The sequence below is a fragment of the Bombina bombina genome, chromosome 6, assembly GCF_027579735.1.
Source record: "Bombina bombina isolate aBomBom1 chromosome 6, aBomBom1.pri, whole genome shotgun sequence".
NCBI lineage: Eukaryota > Metazoa > Chordata > Amphibia > Anura > Bombinatoridae > Bombina > Bombina bombina.
In genome coordinates, this window is record NC_069504.1 from 483131810 (window position 1) to 483150666 (window position 18857).

General features: G+C 39.5%; 1 protein-coding gene across 1 annotated transcript in view; it reads right to left on the minus strand.

Moving 5' to 3' along the window:
• The window catches only part of MYO9A (myosin IXA), a 294424-nt gene that overhangs the window by 129350 nt on the left and 146217 nt on the right, over nucleotides 1-18857 (minus strand).

Consider the following 18857-nt stretch of genomic DNA (forward strand, 5'->3'; position numbering starts at 1 on the left):
AAATATACTTCATTCTCTTGGTATCCTTTGATGAATATACCAAGATTTAAATGGGCTTAAATCTCGTTAGATTGTAATATAAAATGTTTAATCATGCATAGAAAAATCCAGTGGGATGAAACGCATGCCTGGAAGTTAATGTAAATGGTTATATACAGTGTAAGAAGGATAGAGGAAAGGGGAAGTGATATGTTAACTCTGAATTAAAGCCTAGCATTAATTAATTATTATATAATTATACTGGTGATTATGTGGAAGCCTGGTGAGTAGAAATTGCACAGTAGCTAAGAGGACCAATACATTAATTGTATGAATATGATATATATCACCAAATATTAAATATTGAGGAACATCAGCTTTTATCACAGGTGGAGAAAGCAGCACATATGAGACAAGTTTTAATCTTGGGAGACTTTAAATTACCCAGACACTGATTGGGGATGCTACGAGAAGCATGCTAAATGACTCAGCCAGTAGAAGCACCTACAAGCATGGATGACTGTCTGGATCTGTTAATAACTAATAAAAGTAGAGCACTTGTTAAAGGGACACTGTACCCAAATTTTTTCTTCTGTGATTCAGATAGAGCATGCAATTTTAAGCACCTTTCTAAGTTACTCCTACTATCAAATTTCCTTCATTCTCTTGGTATCTTCATTTGAAAAGCAAGAATGTAAGTTTAGATGCCGGCCCATTTTTGGTAAACAACCTGGGTTGTCCTTGCTGATTGGACAGCACCAATAAACATGTGCTCTCCAGGGTTCTGAAACAACAATTGGCTGGCTCCTTAGCTTAGATGCCTTCTTTTTTAAATAAAGATACCAAGAGAGCGAAGAAAAATTGATAATAGGAGTAAATTAGAAAGTTGCTTAAAATTGCATGCTCTATATGAATCAAGAAAGAAAAAAATTGGGTTCAGTGTCCCTTTAAACCTTTAATTAAGGGGGCACTTGGAAAATAGTGACCATTGGAAATTAAAAAAGAAAAAATAGATCCCCCATTCTGTTACTTCACATGCCTTGAAATATTTGGGAATCCACCTGACCAGCTTCTTGGCTACTCATGCCGATTTCTTGGTTGAGACGAATTAATATAATAAAGATGAATCTTTTAACTAAGTTGCTATAAGTATTTCAAACTGTCAGTATACCTTCCAAAACTCCAGGCTACACTTAACGCTTACATTTGACAAAAGAGTTCTCCTTAACCTAGGGAATAAAGATCCACCCATTATAAGTCAACTTATAAAGGTGGACTGGGGTCCCAAACTTACGCCTTTATAGAATAGCAGTCATTCTATTTTGGATTCTTGATTTGAGGTCTAGGGAAACAGATAGCAATTAAAACCTGGGTTCAAATAGAACACACCCTCTCTAACTCCCCTCAACTCGGCAGCCTGCTGGATAGCTCCAAAGGATAGACCATACCTTGTCAAATCTTCTCATTTCATTAAGGAAATGTTTGATATATGGGACCAGTTGCTTAAGAAGCTTCCCTCATTATCCACTATCCCTAACACTTAAAGGGGCAGTCTAGTCAAAATTAAAAACTTTCATGATTCAGATAGGGCATGCAATTTTAAACAACTTTCCAACTTACTTGTATCATCAAATTTGCTTTGTTCTCTTCGTATTCTTTTTTGAAAGCTAAACCTAGGTAGGATCATATGCTAATCTCGAAGCCCTTGAATGCCGTCTCTTATCTCGGGGCATTTTCACAGTTGGACAGCGCTAGTTCATGCATGCCATACAGATATAATATTGCGCTCAATCACGTGGAGTTATTTATGAGTCAGCACTGATTGGCTAAAATGCAAGTCTTTCAAAATAACTGAAATAAGGGGGGCAGTCTGCAAAGGCTTAGATACAAGGTAATCAGAGAGGTAAAAAATATATTAATATAACCGTGTTGGTTATGCAAAACTGGGAAATGGGTAATAAAGGATTATTTTATCTTTTTAAGCAATAAAAATTCTGGCATAGACTGTCCCTTTAACTCCAAGACGTCATAATCCTGATTTTCCTTCAGGCTTGACATATACTCCTAAAACGCCTCTTGATATAAATAGATTAACCCCAGTGTATTTACTGTCGAATGATACAAAACCTCTGATTCAGGGGATAATTTTATTCACATCAGATGAGATATTTTATGTCATTGCATAAAGCTAAATTTAATCTATTCCGAGAATTAACAGATTCGAAAAATTATGTAGTGCTGAAAATCTTCATAAGCATTCAATTTCACTGATATACGCATTATTGTCGAGCCAAGAATCAAACCTATTACCTAAATATACTCTATATTGGCAAAAATCTGTGCCTTTTCAAATCTCCTTGTGAGATTGGGACTATATATTTTATTTATATTTTTAAATACAGCTACATCCTCCCACTCAGGTTCATTGCAGGAGACTAACTTTAAGTTTGTTATGAGATCTCAGACAGATGTAGACAGAAACAAAGTCACTATGTACCATATTTGGTGGTCATAAGAGGAAACCACACCTTATTGAAGAGGGTTAAGGCTATTTCTAAATAACTGTTTTAATTTACCTCTGGACCATAACATTGTTTTTACTTCAATATTATTCCCAAGTTACAATCAAAACTTCACTATAAGATCCTCAGAGCACAACTCAGTGCTAAACAACTAGCTCCTAGATACTGGAAACAGGTGGAGATGCCCATCCTACAGATCTGGTTCTCACAAGTTAAACCAAATCTCTCCTTGGAGATATATTTTTCGATAAATAAATTGGATTTTTATAACCACATGATCTTCATATGGGAATCACAGCAGAGTATGGCCTTGTTTAATTATTTTAATTACATTTTTTATTTTCGTCCCTGGCCCATCATTGACATTCTAAGAGTGAATGGTTTTTGTTTTATTGCGGGGGATAGATATACTTAGGTTACATTTCCGCTATTAATATTTGCCCCTCTTTTAGTGGATATTGTTTTCATTTGCATATCATGTTTAGTCAGTATCAGTATTTTTATAGTATTGGATTACTGTATTACTTGACTGTTTGTACTACTTATTGTAGTTAATTGAGCATGCTCTTTCAGAGACTTTTTCCTCAAGAGATCTTTATCTCCCCTGCTTTAAGTGACTTAATGGACTTCCTTACTGATGGGAGAGAAGTACTTTGAGCATTCATATTATGTAATTGCTTGTTTGTTTGTATATCACTGTTTATTTCTTGGAAACCTAAAATAAAATAAAGAAAAAAAATGGGTATGGGCTGTACCAAAAGGCCAGTTTCAGCAAGCTAAGGGCATCTTTAGACCCAATGGCTGGGGGTAGCTTTTCTCTAGACAGGACACAGGGACATGGAATATCTTTAAAGCAACGTTAAATAAAATCAGAAGGATCAGACAGGAATAAAAGAGGGGTTACTGGAAAAGTATACAAAATATAAAGATACCAAAATAACTTGCCAAAGAGCAACTAAATGTGCCAAGCTAGAAAATGAAAAAAAGATAGCTAAAAGGAATCAAAACAAATCCCAAATTATTTTTTAAGTGCATAAATTCCATTAATATGTAAGAATGAAAATGCAGGCCCATTGAAATCTGAAATGGGGTATTTAGCTTTTTCCTTCAGTATATAGCAAAGGACCACAAATGGCTGTAGATTTCCAAATCAATTTTACAAAATCCTTACCCAAAACATGATTGGCTGACAGGATAAAGTGCTTAAAGTGATGGTAAATCCTAGCGTTTGTGAAACGCTGGGATTTACCATTGGAACAAAATAACCGTACGGGCCAGCCATCGCCAAGCCGGATAGCCCACATAGCTATTGGCTAAGAGGTGGAAACTTACCTCTCAGGAAAATAGCGTTCTGCCATGGGCTGCCTGAGCAGCTCAGGGCGGTGAACGCTTCAAACAAATAAAGGAATTTTCAGCATGAAGTATTTTATACTGTACTTCATGACTGAAAGTCTCCTTTATTTGTTCCAATGGTAAATCCTAGCATTTCATAAATGCTAGGATTTACCATCACTTTAAGCTTTAAATGATAAAGTTCCAGAGCCAGATTGTATACACCCACAGCTACTAAGGGAGATAAATCTAATAGCCAACCCATTGTTTTTCATTTTTGAGGCTTATTTCTTTTCTAGGGTTGTACCACAAAAGTGAGGCAAAACAGATGTGGTGCCCATATTTAAAAAAGGGGTCAAAATATTACAGACTTGTGAGCTTAACATCTCTGGTGGGGAAATTATTTGAAAGGTTACTAAGGGGCAATATTCAGTAATACATTTTGAATAACAATATCATAAGTAAAAGTCAACATGGTTTTATGAAGGAAAGATCTTGTGAAACTAACCTAACTGATTTCTATGATAAAGTTAGTAAATTTATAGATCGATGTGATATTTTTCGATTTTGCTAAGGCATTAGATACAGTTCCACACAGAAGATTGTTGTACAGATTGAGAGAGATTTAGTTTGGATAAAATGCTTGTACTTGGTTTGAAAATTTGCTTAAAAAGGGACAGTTTACCCTAAATTTTTCTCCACTTTAATTTGCTTCCAATGATCCATTTTACCTACTAAAGTGTATGAAAATGCTCCCGGTGCTGCTGAACGTGCTTGGAGGAAATCCCACTCTGAAACCGATTTCCTACACTATAAGTTCATTCTTTATTCTTACTCCTCTGCCCTTCACTTAGCTAAACAAAGCAACTTCTCTTCTCACTCCTCAAACCCTAAACATTTTTTCTCCACTTTCAACACTCTCCTCTATCCACCTGCACCACCCCCTTCATCTGACTTTAGTGCGCAAGACTTGGCAGACTACTTTTTCAACAAAACACCATCCAAAGTAACATCCCACCACAAGACTGCAACCTTCCATCTCCGCCCCCGGTCACCCCCTCCAACACTCTCAGTACCTTCCCCCCAACCACTGAGAATGAAGTGAGTTCCCTAATATCTTCCTCACACCTCACTACCTTCCCCCTTGACCCTATTCCTTCACATCTAATACCTTCTCTGTCCTCTACCCTCACCCCAGCTCTTACTCACATATTCAACCGATCCCTTACTACTGGTTCATTTCCATCATCCTTCAAACATGCTAAGGTCACCCCCATCCTCAAAAAACCCTCCCTCGACCCCAATTCTCCTGCAAACTACCGCCCCATATCACTACTTCCGTTAGCTTCTAAAGTCCTGGAAAAACATAATTTATGTAAGAACTTATCTGATAAAATAATTTCTTTCATATTGGCAAGAGTCCATGAGCTAGTGACGTATGGGATATACAGTGGACATAAAAAGTCTACACACCCCTGTTAAAATGTCAGGTTTCTGTGATGTAAAAAAATTAGACAAAGATAAATCATTTCAGAACTTTTTCCACCTTTAATGTGACCAATAAACTAAACAACTCAATTGAAAAACAAACTGAAATCTTTAAGGTGGAGGGAAGTAAACAAAAAAAACTAAAATATTGTGGCATTATAACTGGGGATGTAGCTGTGTTCAGAATTAAGCAATTACATTCAAAACCTTGTTAAATAAGTCATCACACACCTGCCATAATTTAAAGTGCCTCTGATTAACCCTGAATAAAGTTCAGCAGTTCTAGTAGATCTTTCCTGACATTTTCTTAGTCGCGTCCCACACAAAAGCCATGGTCCGCAGAGAGCTTCCAAAGCATCAGAGGGATCTCATTGTTAAAAGGTATCAGTCAGGAGAAGGGTACAAAAGAATTTCCAAGGCATTAGATATACCATGGAACACAGTTAAGACAGTCATCATCAAGTGGAGAAAATATGGCGCAACTGTGACATTACCAAGAACTGGACATCCCTCCAAAATTGATGAAAAGACGAGAAGAAAACTGGTCTGGGAGGCTACCAAGAGGCCTACAGCAACATTAAAGGAGCTGCAGGAATATCTGGCAAGTACTGGCTGTGTAGTACATGTGACAACAATCTCCTGTATTCTTCATATGTTTGGGCTTTGGGGTAGACGGCAAGACGGAAGCCTTTTCTTACTAAGAAAAAGATCCAAGCCCAGCTAAATTTAGCAAAAACACATCTGAAGTCTCCCAAAAGCATGTGAGAAAAGGTATTATGGTCTGATGAAACCAAGGTTGAACTTTTTGGTAGAGGGAATTATGAACAGTTCCAAATAGCAGTCAATATTGGCACAAAACCTTCAGGCTTCTGCCAGAAAGCGGAACATGAAGAGGAACTACATCTTTCATCATGACAACGACCCAAAGCATACATCAACAAAGGAATGGCTTCACCAGAAGAAGATTAAAGTTTTGGAATGGCCCAGCCAGAGCACAGACCTGAATCCAATCGAAAATCTGTGGGGTGATCTAAAGAGGGCTGTGCACAGGAGATGCCCTCGCAATCTGACTGATTTGGAGTCTTTTTGCAAAGAAGAGTGGGCAAATCTTGCCAAGTCAAGATGTGCCAATGCTGATAGACTCATACCCAAAAAGACTGAGTGCTGTAATAAAATCAAAAGGTGCTCCAACAAAGTATTAGTTTAAGGGTGTGCACACTTATGCAACCATATTATTTTATTTTTTTATTTTTACTTCCCTTCACCTAAAATAATAGTTTATAGGTCACATTAAAGGTGGAAAAAGTTCTGAAATTATTTATCTTTGTCTCATTTTGTTTACATCACAGAAACATGCCATTTTAACAGGGGTGTGTAAACTTTTTATATCCACTGTACAATCCTACCAGGAGGAGCAAAGTTTCCCAAACCTCAAAATGCCTATAAATACACCCCTCACCACACCCACAATTCAGTTTAACGAATAGCCAAGTAGTGGGGTGATAAAGAAAGGAGTAAAAAGCATCAACAAAGGAATTTGGAAATAATTGTGCTTTATACAAAAAAAAAAAAAAATCATAACCACTATAAAAAGGATGGGCCTCATGGACGCTTGCCAATATGAAAGAAATTAATTTATCATGTAAGTTCTTACATAAATTATGGTTTTCTTTCATGTAATTGGCAAGAGTCCATGAGCTAGTGACGTATGGGATAGCAATACCCAAGATGTGGAACTCCACGCAAGAGTCAATAGAGAGGGAGGGATAAAATAAAAACAGCCATTTTCCGCTGAAAAAAATTAATCCAAAACCCAAAATATAAGTTTATTCTCATAAATGAAAAGAAAAACTTAAAACATAAGCAGAAGAATCAAACTGAAACAGCTGCCTGAAGAACTTTTCTACCAAAACCTGCTTCTGAAGAAGCAAATACATCGAAACGGTAGAATTTAGTAAATGTATGCAAAGAAGACCAAGTTGCTGCTTTGCAAATCTGATCAAATGAAGCTTCATTCTTAAAAGCCCATGAAGTGGAGACTGATCTAGTAGAATGAGCTGTAATTCTCTGAGGCGGGGCTTGACCCGACTGCAAATAAGCTTGATGAATTAAAAGCTTTAACCATAAAGCCAAGGAAACAGCAGAAGCCTTCTGACCTTTCCTAGAACCAGAAAAGATAATAAATAGACTAGAAGTCTTCCTGAAATCTTTAGTAGCTTCAACATAATATTTCAAAGCTCTTACCACATCCAAAGAATGTAAGTATCTCTCCAAAGAATTCTTAGGATTAGGACACAAGGAAGGGACAACAATTTCTCTATTAATGTTGTTGGAATCACAAGCTTGTGTAAGAAATTAAATGAAGTCCGCAAAACCACCTTATCCTGATGAAAAATCAGAAAAGGAGATTCACAAGAAAGAGCAGATAATTCAGAAACTCTTCTAGGAGAAGAGATGGCCAAAAAGAACACCACTTTCCAAGAAAGTAGTTTAATGTCCAAAGAATGCATAGGCTCAAAAGGAGGAGCCTGTAAAGCCTTCAAAACCAAATTAAGACTCCACGGAGGAGAGATTGATTTAATGACAGGCTTGATACGATCCAAAGCCTGTACAAAACAGTGAATATCAGGAAGTTAAGCAATCTTTCTGTGAAATAAAAAAGAAAGAGCAGAGATTTGTCCCTTCAAGGAACTTACAGACAAACCCTTATCCAAACCATCCTGAAGAAACTGTAAAATCCTAGGAATTTTGAAAGAATGCCAAGAGAATTTATGAGAAGAACACCATGAAATATAAATCTTCCAAACTTGATAATAAATCTTTCTATAAACAGATTTACGAGCCTGTAACATAGTATCAATCACTGAGTCAGAGAAACCTCTATGAATAAGCACTAGGTGTTCAATTTCCATACCTTCAAATTTAATGATTTGAGATCCTGATGGAAAAACGGACCTTGAGACAGAAGGTCCGGCCTTAATGGAAGTGGCCAAGGTTGGCAACTGGACATCCGAACAAGATACGCATACCAAAACCTGTGAGGCCATGCTGGAGCCCCCAGCAACACAAACGATTGCTCCATGATGATTTTGGAGATTACTCTTGGAAGAAGAACTAGAGGCGGGAAAAAGATAAGCAGGTTGATAACACCAAGGAAGTGTCAACGCATCCACTGCTTCCACCTGAGGATCCCTGGACCTGGACAGGTACCTGGGAAGTTTCTTGTTTAGATGAAAAGCCATCAGATCTATTTCTGGAAGACCCCACATCTGAACAACCTGAGAAAACACATCTGGTTGGAGGGACCACTCCCCCGGATGTAATGTCTGACGGCTGAGATAATCCGCCTCCCAATTGTCTATACCTGGGATATGAACCGCAGAAATTAGACAGGAGCTGGATTCCGCCCAAGCAAGTATCCGAGATACTTCTTTCATAGCTTGGGGACCGTGAGTCCCACCCTGATTATTGACATATCTCACAGTTGTGATATTGTCTGTCTGAAAACAAATGAACGGTTCTCTATTCTCTCGCCTCTTGAGATTTATAAACCCCTTGTGCTGTCAGAGATCCCCAAACAGCTCCCCAACCTTAAAGACTCGCATTTGTTGTGATCACAGTCCAGGTTGGATGAACAAAAGAGGCCCCTTGAACTATACGATGGTGATCTAACCACCAAGTCAGAGATAGTCCAACATTGGGATTTAAGGATATTAATTGTGATATCCTTGTATAATCCCTGCAACATTGGTTCAGCATACAAAGCTAAAGAAGTCTCAAGTGAAAACGAGCAAAGGGGATCACGTCTGATGCTGCAGTCATGAGACCTAAAACTTCTATGCACATATCTACTGAAGGGAATGACCGAGACTGAAGGTTCCCACAGGCTGCAACCAATTTTAAAAGTCTCTTGCCTGTTAGAGACAGAGTCATGGACACTGAATCTATCTGGAAACCTAAAAAGGTGACCCTTGTCTGAGGAATCAAAGAACTTTTTGGTAAATTAATCCTCCAACCATGTTTTCGAGGAAACAACACTAGTTGATCCATGTGAGATTCTGCAGAACGTAAAGACTGAGCTAGTACCAAGATATCGTCCAAATAAGGAAACACTGCAATACCCCGCTCTCTGATTACAGAGTAGGGCACCGAGAACCTTTGAAAAGATTCTTGGAGCTGTCGCTAGGCCAAAAGGAAGAGCCACAAATTGGTAATGCTTGTGAGAATCTCAGAAGCTGATAACGATCTGGATGAATCGGAATATGAAGATATGCATCCTGTAAGTCTATTGTGGACATATAATGTCCTTGCTGAACAAAAGGCAGAAAAGTCCTTATAGTCATCATTTTAAAAAGTTGGTACTCTTACATAACGATTCAAAATTTTCAGAACTGGTCTGAATGAATTTTCTTTCTTTGGGACAATGAATAGATTTTAATAAAACCCCAGACCCTGTTCCTGAAACGGAACTGGCATGATTACCCCTGAAAACTCCAGGTCTGAAACACACTTCAGGAAAGCCTGAGCCTTTACTGGATGCAAGAGAGAAAATATCTTCTCACAGGAGGTCTTACTCTGAATCCTATTCGGTACCCCTGAAAGACAATACTCAGAATCCATTGATTTTTGACAGAATTTATCCAAACATCCTTGAAAAATCTTAATCTGCCCCCTACCAGCTGAGCTGGAATGAAGGCCGCACCTTCATGCAGACTTAGCGGCTGGCTTTGGTTTCTTAAATGGCTTGGATTTATTCCAATTTGAAGGTTTCCAATTGGAAACAGATTCCTTGATCGAAGGATTAGGTTTCTGATCCTTATTTTGTTGAAAGGAACAAAAACGGTTAGAAGCTTTAGATTTACCCTTAGGTCTTTTATCCAGAGGCAAAAAAACTCCCTTCCCTCCAGTGACAGTTGAAATAATCGAATCCAACTGAGAACCGAATAACTTATTACCTTGGAAAGAAAGAGATAGCAATCTGGACTTAGAAGTCATGTCAGCATTCCAAGATTTAAGCCACAAAGCTCTTCTAGCTAAAATAGCTAAAGACATAGATTTAACATCAATTTTGATAATATCAAAAATGGCATCACAGATACAATGATTAGCATGTTGAAGCAAGCGAACAATGCTAGACAAATCAGAATCCAATTCTTTTTGCGCTAAATTTTCCAACCAAAAAGTTGATGCAGCTGCAACATCAGCCAAAGAAATTGCAGGCCTGAGAAGATGACCCAAATACAAATAGGCTTTCCCTAGATAAGATTCAAGTTTCCTATCTAAAGGATCTTTAAAAGAAGTACTGTCTTCCATAGGAATAGTAGTACGTTTAGCAAGAGTAGAGATAGCCCCATCAACTTTGGGGATCTTTTCCCAAAACTCCAATGTAACTGCTGGCAAAGGATACAATTTTTTGAACCTTGAAGAAGGAATAAAAGAAGTACCAGGCCTATTCCATACCTTAGAAATCATATCAGAAATAGCATCAGGAACTGGAAAAACCTTTGGCGTAACCACAGGAGGTTTATAAACAGAATTTAAACGTTTACTAGTTTTAATATCAAGAGGACTAGTTTCCTCAATATCCAATGTAATCAACATTTCTTTTAACAAAGAACGAATATACTCCATTTTAAATAAATAAGTAGATTTGTCAGTGTCAATATCTGAGGAAGGATCTTCTGAATCAGATAGATCCTCATCAGAGGAGGATAATTCAGTATGTTGTTGGTCATTTGAAATTTCATCAACTTTATGAGAAGTTTTTAAAGACCTTTTACGTTTATTAGAAGGCGGGATGGCAGACAAAGCCTTCTGAATAGAATCAGCAATAAATTCTTTTAAATTCACAGGTATATCTTGTACATTAGATGTTGAAGGAACAGCAAAAGGCAATATACTATTACTGATGGACACATTATCTGCATGTAAAAGTTTATCATGACAACTATTACAAACCACAGCTGGAGATATAATCTCCACAAGTTTACAACAAATGCACTTAGCTTTGGTAGAACTGTTATCAGGCAGCAGGGTTCCAACAGTGATTTCTGAGACAGGATCAGATTGAGACATCTTGCAAATGTAAGAGAAAAAACAACATATTAAGCAAAATTATCAATTTCCTTATAGGACAGTTTCAGGAATGGGAAAAAAAAATGGGGTTTTAAATAATGAAAATATTTGGCGCCAAGTATGACGCACAACACAAACATAAAAAAAAAAATTTGCGCTAACAATATCTGAAAATGACACACTCGCGTAATTGAAGACGCAACCTTACGAAAGAACTCGGCGTCAACTAAGACGCTAGAAGTGACAAATTTGCGCCATCGAACGTAACTTTGCGCCCAAAAATCCTGCGCCAAAAATGACGCAATATACTTTGGTATTTTGCGCCCACGCGACCCTAATTCTGTCCGCAAATTTAAAATGACTGTCAATTGAAAAAAGACTAAACCCCAAGTAAGAAATACATTTTTCCTACAAATTGCATTTCCCAGATACAAAACTGACAGTCTGCAAAAGGAAATATAATGAAAACCTGAATCATGGCAAATTAATACAATACATATATTTAGAACTTTATATAAATACATAAAGTGCCAAACCATAGCTGAGAGTGTCAAGTAATGAAAACATACTTACCAAAAGACACCCATCCACATATAGCAGATAGCCAAACCAGTACTGTAACGGTTATCAGTAGAGGTAATGGAATATGAGCGTATATTGTCGATCTGAAAAGGGAGGTAAGGAGATGAATCTCTACGATCGATAACAGAGAACCTATGAAATAGATCTCTCGTGAGGAAAACCATTGCATTCAATAGGTGATACTCCCTTCACATCCCTCTGACATTCACTGTACTCTGAGAGGAATCGGGCTTCAAAATGCTGCGAATCGCATATCAACGTAGAAATCTTAGCACAAACTTACTTCACCACCTCCATAGGAGGCAAAGTTTGTAAAACTGAATTGTGGGTGTGGTGAGGGGTGTATTTATAGGCATTTTGAGGTTTGGGAAACTTTGCCCCTCCTGATAGGATTGTATATCTCATATGTCACTAGCTCATGGACTAGCTTGTCATTTTGCATGAAGTGTTCATATATATGAGATATATTGAATGGTGTATGTCAGTGTTTAATCATTAGACCATCTATTGAGATATCCTTTTAATTCACACTAGGATGCTCTATGTACATGTATTTCCATTATGATAGATATAGCATAGATGTTTTTAGATTGCTGTGAATTCTTTCTACCATGGCCATGGTTTGTGTAATTTTAATATCTAGGGGTTATTGATATATATTTATATTGTATATTTAGATAGTCAATAAATTACATTCATTACTATATATTTTTGGTGTATTCTGATTCTTTGCTCTTGCTGTGGTTTTGCTGGACCGCTGGGTGCCTAATCTCTGAAATCACTATATTGTAATCAACATGAGAAGTGCTAGCTAAGGAATCCTTTTCCCTTTTCTTTATCTATATCTATTGTTCTATATTTTTCATTTTTCTGTATTAGATAACAATTTATGCTTACCTGATAAATTTATTTCTCTTGTAGTGTATCCAGTCCACGGATCATCCATTACTTGTGGGATATTCTCCTTCCCAACAGGAAGTTGCAAGAGGATCACCCACAGCAGAGCTGCTATATAGCTCCTCCCCTCACTGCCATATCCAGTCATTCGACCGAAACAAGACGAGAAAGGAGAAACCATAGGGTGCAGTGGTGACTGTAGTTTAATTAAAATTTAGACCTGCCTTAAAAGGACAGTGAGGGCCGTGGACTGGATACACTACAAGAGAAATAAATTTATCAGGTAAGCATAAATTATGTTTTCTCTTGTTAAGTGTATCCAGTCCACGGATCATCCATTACTTGTGGGATACCAATACCAAAGCTAAAGTACACGGATGATGGGAGGGACAAGGCAGGAACTTAAACGGAAGGAACCACTGCCTGTAGAACCTTTCTCCCAAAAACAGCCTCCGAAGAAGCAAAAGTGTCAAATTTCTGTTCAACAGAGGCCTCATTTTTAAAGGCCCAGGTGGAAGCCACAGCTCTAAGTAGAATGAGCTGTAATCCTTTCAGGGGGCTGCTGTCCAGCAGTCTCATAGGCTAAGCGTATTATGCTCCGAAGCCAAAAGGAGAGAGAGGTTGTCTAAGCTTTTTGACCTCTCCTCTGTCCAGAGTAAACGACAAACAGGGCAGATGTTTGACGAAAATCTTTAGTAGCCTGTAAGTAAAACTTCAAGGCACGGACTACGTCCAGATTATGCAAAAGACGTTCCTTCTTTGAAGAAGGATTAGGACACAATGATGGAACAACAATCTCTTGATTGATATTCCTGTTAGAAATCACCTTAGGTAAAAACCCAGGTTTGGTACGCAGAACTACCTTGTCTGAATGAAAAATCAGATAAGGAGAATCACAATGTAAGGCAGATAACTCAGAGACTCTTCGAGCCGAGGAAATAGCCATCAAAAACAGAACTTTCCAAGATAAAAGTTTAATATCAATGGAATGAAAGGGTTCAAACGGAACTCCCTGAAGAACTTTAAGAACCAAGTTTAAGCTCCACGGGGGAGCAACAGTTTTAAACACAGGCTTAATCCTAACCAAAGCCTGACAAAATGCCTGGACGTCTGGAACTACTGCCAGACGCTTGTGCAAAAGAATAGACAGAGCAGAGATCTGTCCTTTTAAAGAACTAGCTGATAAGCCTTTGTCCAAACCCTCTTGGAGAAAGGACAATATCCTAGGAATCCTAACCTTACTCCATGAGTAACTCTTGGATTCACACCAATAAAGATATTTACGCCATATCTTATGGTAGATTTTCCTGGTGACAGGCTTCCGAGCCTGTATTAAGGTATCAATGACTGACTCGGAGAAGCCACGCCTTGATAGAATCAAGCGTTCAATCTCCATGCAGTCAGTCTCAGAGAAATTAGATTTGGATGATTGAAAGGACCTTGTATTAGAAGGTCCTGCCTCAGAGGCAGAGTCCATGGTGGAAGAGATGACATGTCCACTAGGTCTGCATACCAGGTCCTGCATGGCCACGCAGGCGCTATCAGAATCACTGATGCTCTCTCCTGTTTGATTTTGGCAATCAGACGAGGGAGCAGAGGAAACGGTGGAAACACATAGGTCAGGTTGAAGAACCAAGGAGCTGCTAGAGCATCTATCAGCGTTGCTCCCGGGTCCCTGGATCTGGATCCGTAACAAGGAAGCTTGGCGTTCTGGCGAGACGCCATGAGATCCAGTTCTGGTTTGCCCCAACGATGGACCAGTTGAGCAAACACCTCCGGATGGAGTTCCCACTCCCCCGGATGAAAAGTCTGACGACTTAGAAAATCCGCCTCCCAGTTCTCTACGCCTGGGATGTGGATCGCTGACAGGTGGCAAGAGTGAGACTCTGCCCAGCGAATTATCTTTGAGACTTCTAACATCGCTAGGGAACTCCTGGTTCCCCCTTGATGGTTGATGTAAGCCACAGTCGTGATGTTGTCCGACTGAAATCTGATGAACCTCAGTGTTGCTAACTGAGGCCAAGCCAGAAGAGCATTGAATATTGCTCTTAACTCCAGAATATTTATTGGGAGGAGTTTCTCCTCCTGATTCCACAATCCCTGAGCCTTCAGGGAGTTCCAGACTGCGCCCCAACCTAGAAGGCTGGCATCTGTTGTTACAATCGTCCAATCTGGCCTGCGAAAGGTCATACCCTTGGACAGATGGACCCGAGAAAGCCACGAGAGAAGAGAATCTCTGGTCTCTTGATCCAGATTTAGTAGAGGGGACAAATCTGAGTAATCCCCATTCCACTGACTTAGCATGCATAATTGCAGCGGTCTGAGATGCAGGCGCACAAATGGCACAATATCCATTGCCGCTACCATTAAGCCGATTACTTCATTGCACTGAGCCACTGACGGGCGTGGAGTGGAATGAAGGACACGGCAAGCATTTAGAAGTTTTGATAACCTGGACTCCGTCAGGTAAATTTTCATCTCTACAGAATCTATAAGAGTCCCTAGGAAGGAGACTCTTGTGAGTGGTGATAGAGAACTCTTTTCCACGTTCACTTTCCACCCATGCGACCTCAGAAATGCCAGAACTATCTCTGTATGAGACTTGGCAATTTGAAAGCTTGACGCCTGTATCAGGATGTCGTCTAGATACGGAACCACCGCTATGCCTCGCGGTCTTAGAACCGCCAGAAGTGAGCCCAGAACCTTTGTAAAAATTCTCGGGGCAGTGGCCAACCCGAAGGGAAGAGCTACAAATTGGTAATGCCTGTCTAGAAAGGCAAACCTTAGGAACCGATGATGATCTTTGTGAATCGGTATGTGAAGGTAGGCATCCTTTAAGTCCACTGTGGTCATGTACTGACCCGCTTGGATCATGGGTAGGATGGTCCGAATAGTTTCCATTTTGAATGATGGAACTCTGAGGAATTTGTTTAAGATCTTTAGATCCAAGATTGGTCTGAAGGTTCCCTCTTTCTTGGGAACCACAAACAGATTTGAATAAAATCCCTGTCCTTGTTCCGTCCGTGGAACTGGATGGATCACTCCCATTACTAGGAGGTCTTGCACACAGCTTAGGAATGCCTCTTTCTTTATCTGGTTTGCTGATAACCTTGAAAGATGAAATCTCCCTTGTGGAGGAGAAGCTTTGAAGTCCAGAAGATATCCCTGAGATATGATCTCCAACGCCCAGGGATCCTGAACATCTCTTGGCCATGCCTGGGCGAAGAGAGAAAGTCTGCCCCCCACTAGATCCGTTTCCGGATAGGGGGCCGTTCCTTCATGCTGTCTTGGGGGCAGCAGCAGGCTTTCTGGCCTGCTTGCCCTTGTTCCAGGACTGGTTAGGTTTCCAGGCCTGTCTGGAATGAGCAACAGTTCCCTCTTGTTTTGAAGCGGAGGAAGTTGATGCTTCTCCTGCCTTGAAATTTTGAAAGGCACGAAAATTAGACTGTTTGGCCTTTGATTTGGCCCTGTCCTGGGGAAGGGTATGACCCTTGCCTCCAGTAATGTCAGCAATAATTTCCTTCAAGCCAGGCCCGAATAAGGTCTGCCCCTTGAAAGGAATGTTGAGTAATTTAGACTTTGAAGTCACGTCAGCTGACCAGGATTTAAGCCATAGCGCCCTACGCGCCTGGATGGCGAATCCGGAATTCTTAGCCGTTAGTTAAGTCAAATGAACAATGGCATCAGAAACAAATGAGTTAGCTAGCTTAAGCGTTCTAAGCTTGTCAATAATTTCATTCAATGGAGCTATCTGGATGGCCTCTTCCAGGGCCTCAAACCAGAATGCCGCCGCAGCAGTGACAGGTGCAATGCATGCAAGGGGCTGTAAAATAAAACCTTGTTGAATAAACATTTTCTTAAGGTAACCCTCCAATTTTTTATCCATTGGATCTGAAAAAGCACAACTGTCCTCAACCGGTATAGTGGTACGCTTTGCTAAAGTAGAAACTGCTCCCTCCACCTTAGGGACCGTCTGCCATAAGTCCCGTGTAGTGGCGTCTATTGGAAACATTTTTCTAAATATAGGAGGTGGGGAAAAGGGCACACCGGGTCTATCCCACTCCTTGCTAATAATTTCTGTAAGCCTTTTAGGTATAGGAAAAACGTCAGTACACACCGGCACCGCATAGTATCTATCCAGCCTACACAATTTCTCTGGAATTGCAACTGTGTTACAGTCATTCAGAGCAGCTAATACCTCCCCAAGCAATACACGGAGGTTCTCAAGCTTAAATTTAAAATTAGAAATCTCTGAATCAGGTTTCCCCGAGTCAGAGATGTCACCCACAGACTGAAGCTCTCCGTCCTCATGTTCTGCATACTGTGACGCAGTATCAGACATGGCTCTAACAGCATTTGCGCGCTCTGTATCTCTCCTAACCCCAGAGCTATCGCGCTTGCCTCTTAATTCAGGCAATCTAGATAATACCTCTGACAGGGTATTATTCATGATTGCAGCCATGTCCTGCAAGGTAATCGCTATGGGCGTCCCTGATGTAATTGGTGCCATATTAGGGTGCGTACCCTGAGCGGGAGGCAAAGGGTCTGACACGTGGGGAGAGTTAGTCGGCATAACTTCCCCCTCGACAGAACCCTCTGGTGATAATTCTTTTATAGATAAAGACTGATCTTTACTGTTTAAGGTGAAATCAATACATTTAGTACACATTCTCCTATGGCTTTCAAACATAATTAACAAGTAGGTTCCTCTGTGTCAGACATGTTTAAACAGACTAGCAATGAGACTAGCAAGCTTGGAAAACACTTTAAAACAAGTTTACAAGCAATATAAAAAACGTTACTGCGCCTTTAAGAAACACAAATTTTCCCAAATTTTGAAATAACAGTGAAAAAATGCAGTTACACTAACGAAATTTTTACAGTGTATGTAATAAGTTAGCAGAGCATTGCACCCACTTGCAAATGGATGATTAACCCCTTAATACCAAAAACGGAATAACAAAAACGTTTTTTAAACAGTCACAACTGCCACAGCTCTACTGTGGCTTTTTACCTCCCTCAATACGACTTTTGAAGCCTTTTGAGCCCTTCAGAGAAGTCCTGGATCATGCAGGAAGAAGCTGGATGTCTGTGTCTGTAATTTTTGCTGTGCAAAAAAAACGCCAAAATAGGCCCCTCCCACTCATATTACAACAGTGGGAAGCCTCAGGGAACTGTTTCTAGGCAAAATTCAAGCCAGCCATGTGGAAAAAACTAGGCCCCAATAAGTTTTATCACCAAACATATGTAAAAAACGATTAAACATGCCAGCAAACGTTTTAAAATACACTTTTATAAGAGTATGTATCTCTATTAATAAGCCTGATACCAGTCGCTATCACTGCATTTAAGGCTTTACTTACATTACTTCGGTATCAGCAGCATTTTCTAGCAAATTCCATCCCTAGAAAAATATTTTAACTGCACATACCTTATTACAGGAAAACCTGCACGCTATTCCCCCTCTGAAGTTACCTCACTCCTCAGAATATGTGAGAACAGCAAAGGATCTTAGTTACTTCTGCTAAGATCATAGAAAACGCAGGCAGATTCTTCTTCTAAATACTGCCTGAGATAAACAGTACACTCCGGTACCATTTAAAAATAACAAACTTTTGATTGAAGAAATAAACTAAGTATAAAACACCACAGTCCTCTGACGACCTCCATCTTAGTTGAGAGTTGCAAGAGAATGACTGGATATGGCAGTGAGGGGAGGAGCTATATAGCAGCTCTGCTGTGGGTGATCCTCTTGCAACTTCCTGTTGGGAAGGAGAATATCCCACAAGTAATGGATGATCCGTGGACTAGATACACTTAACAAGAGAAATACTATTAGTATTTGATTCCTCCCGTGTACCCTTTGACACTTCATATTAGTTGTCTTAGGTTTTCTCTATTACATTACTAATCCAGGTGAATCTTTGAGCTGGTTTGACAAATATATATATATATATACATACACACACACACACACACATA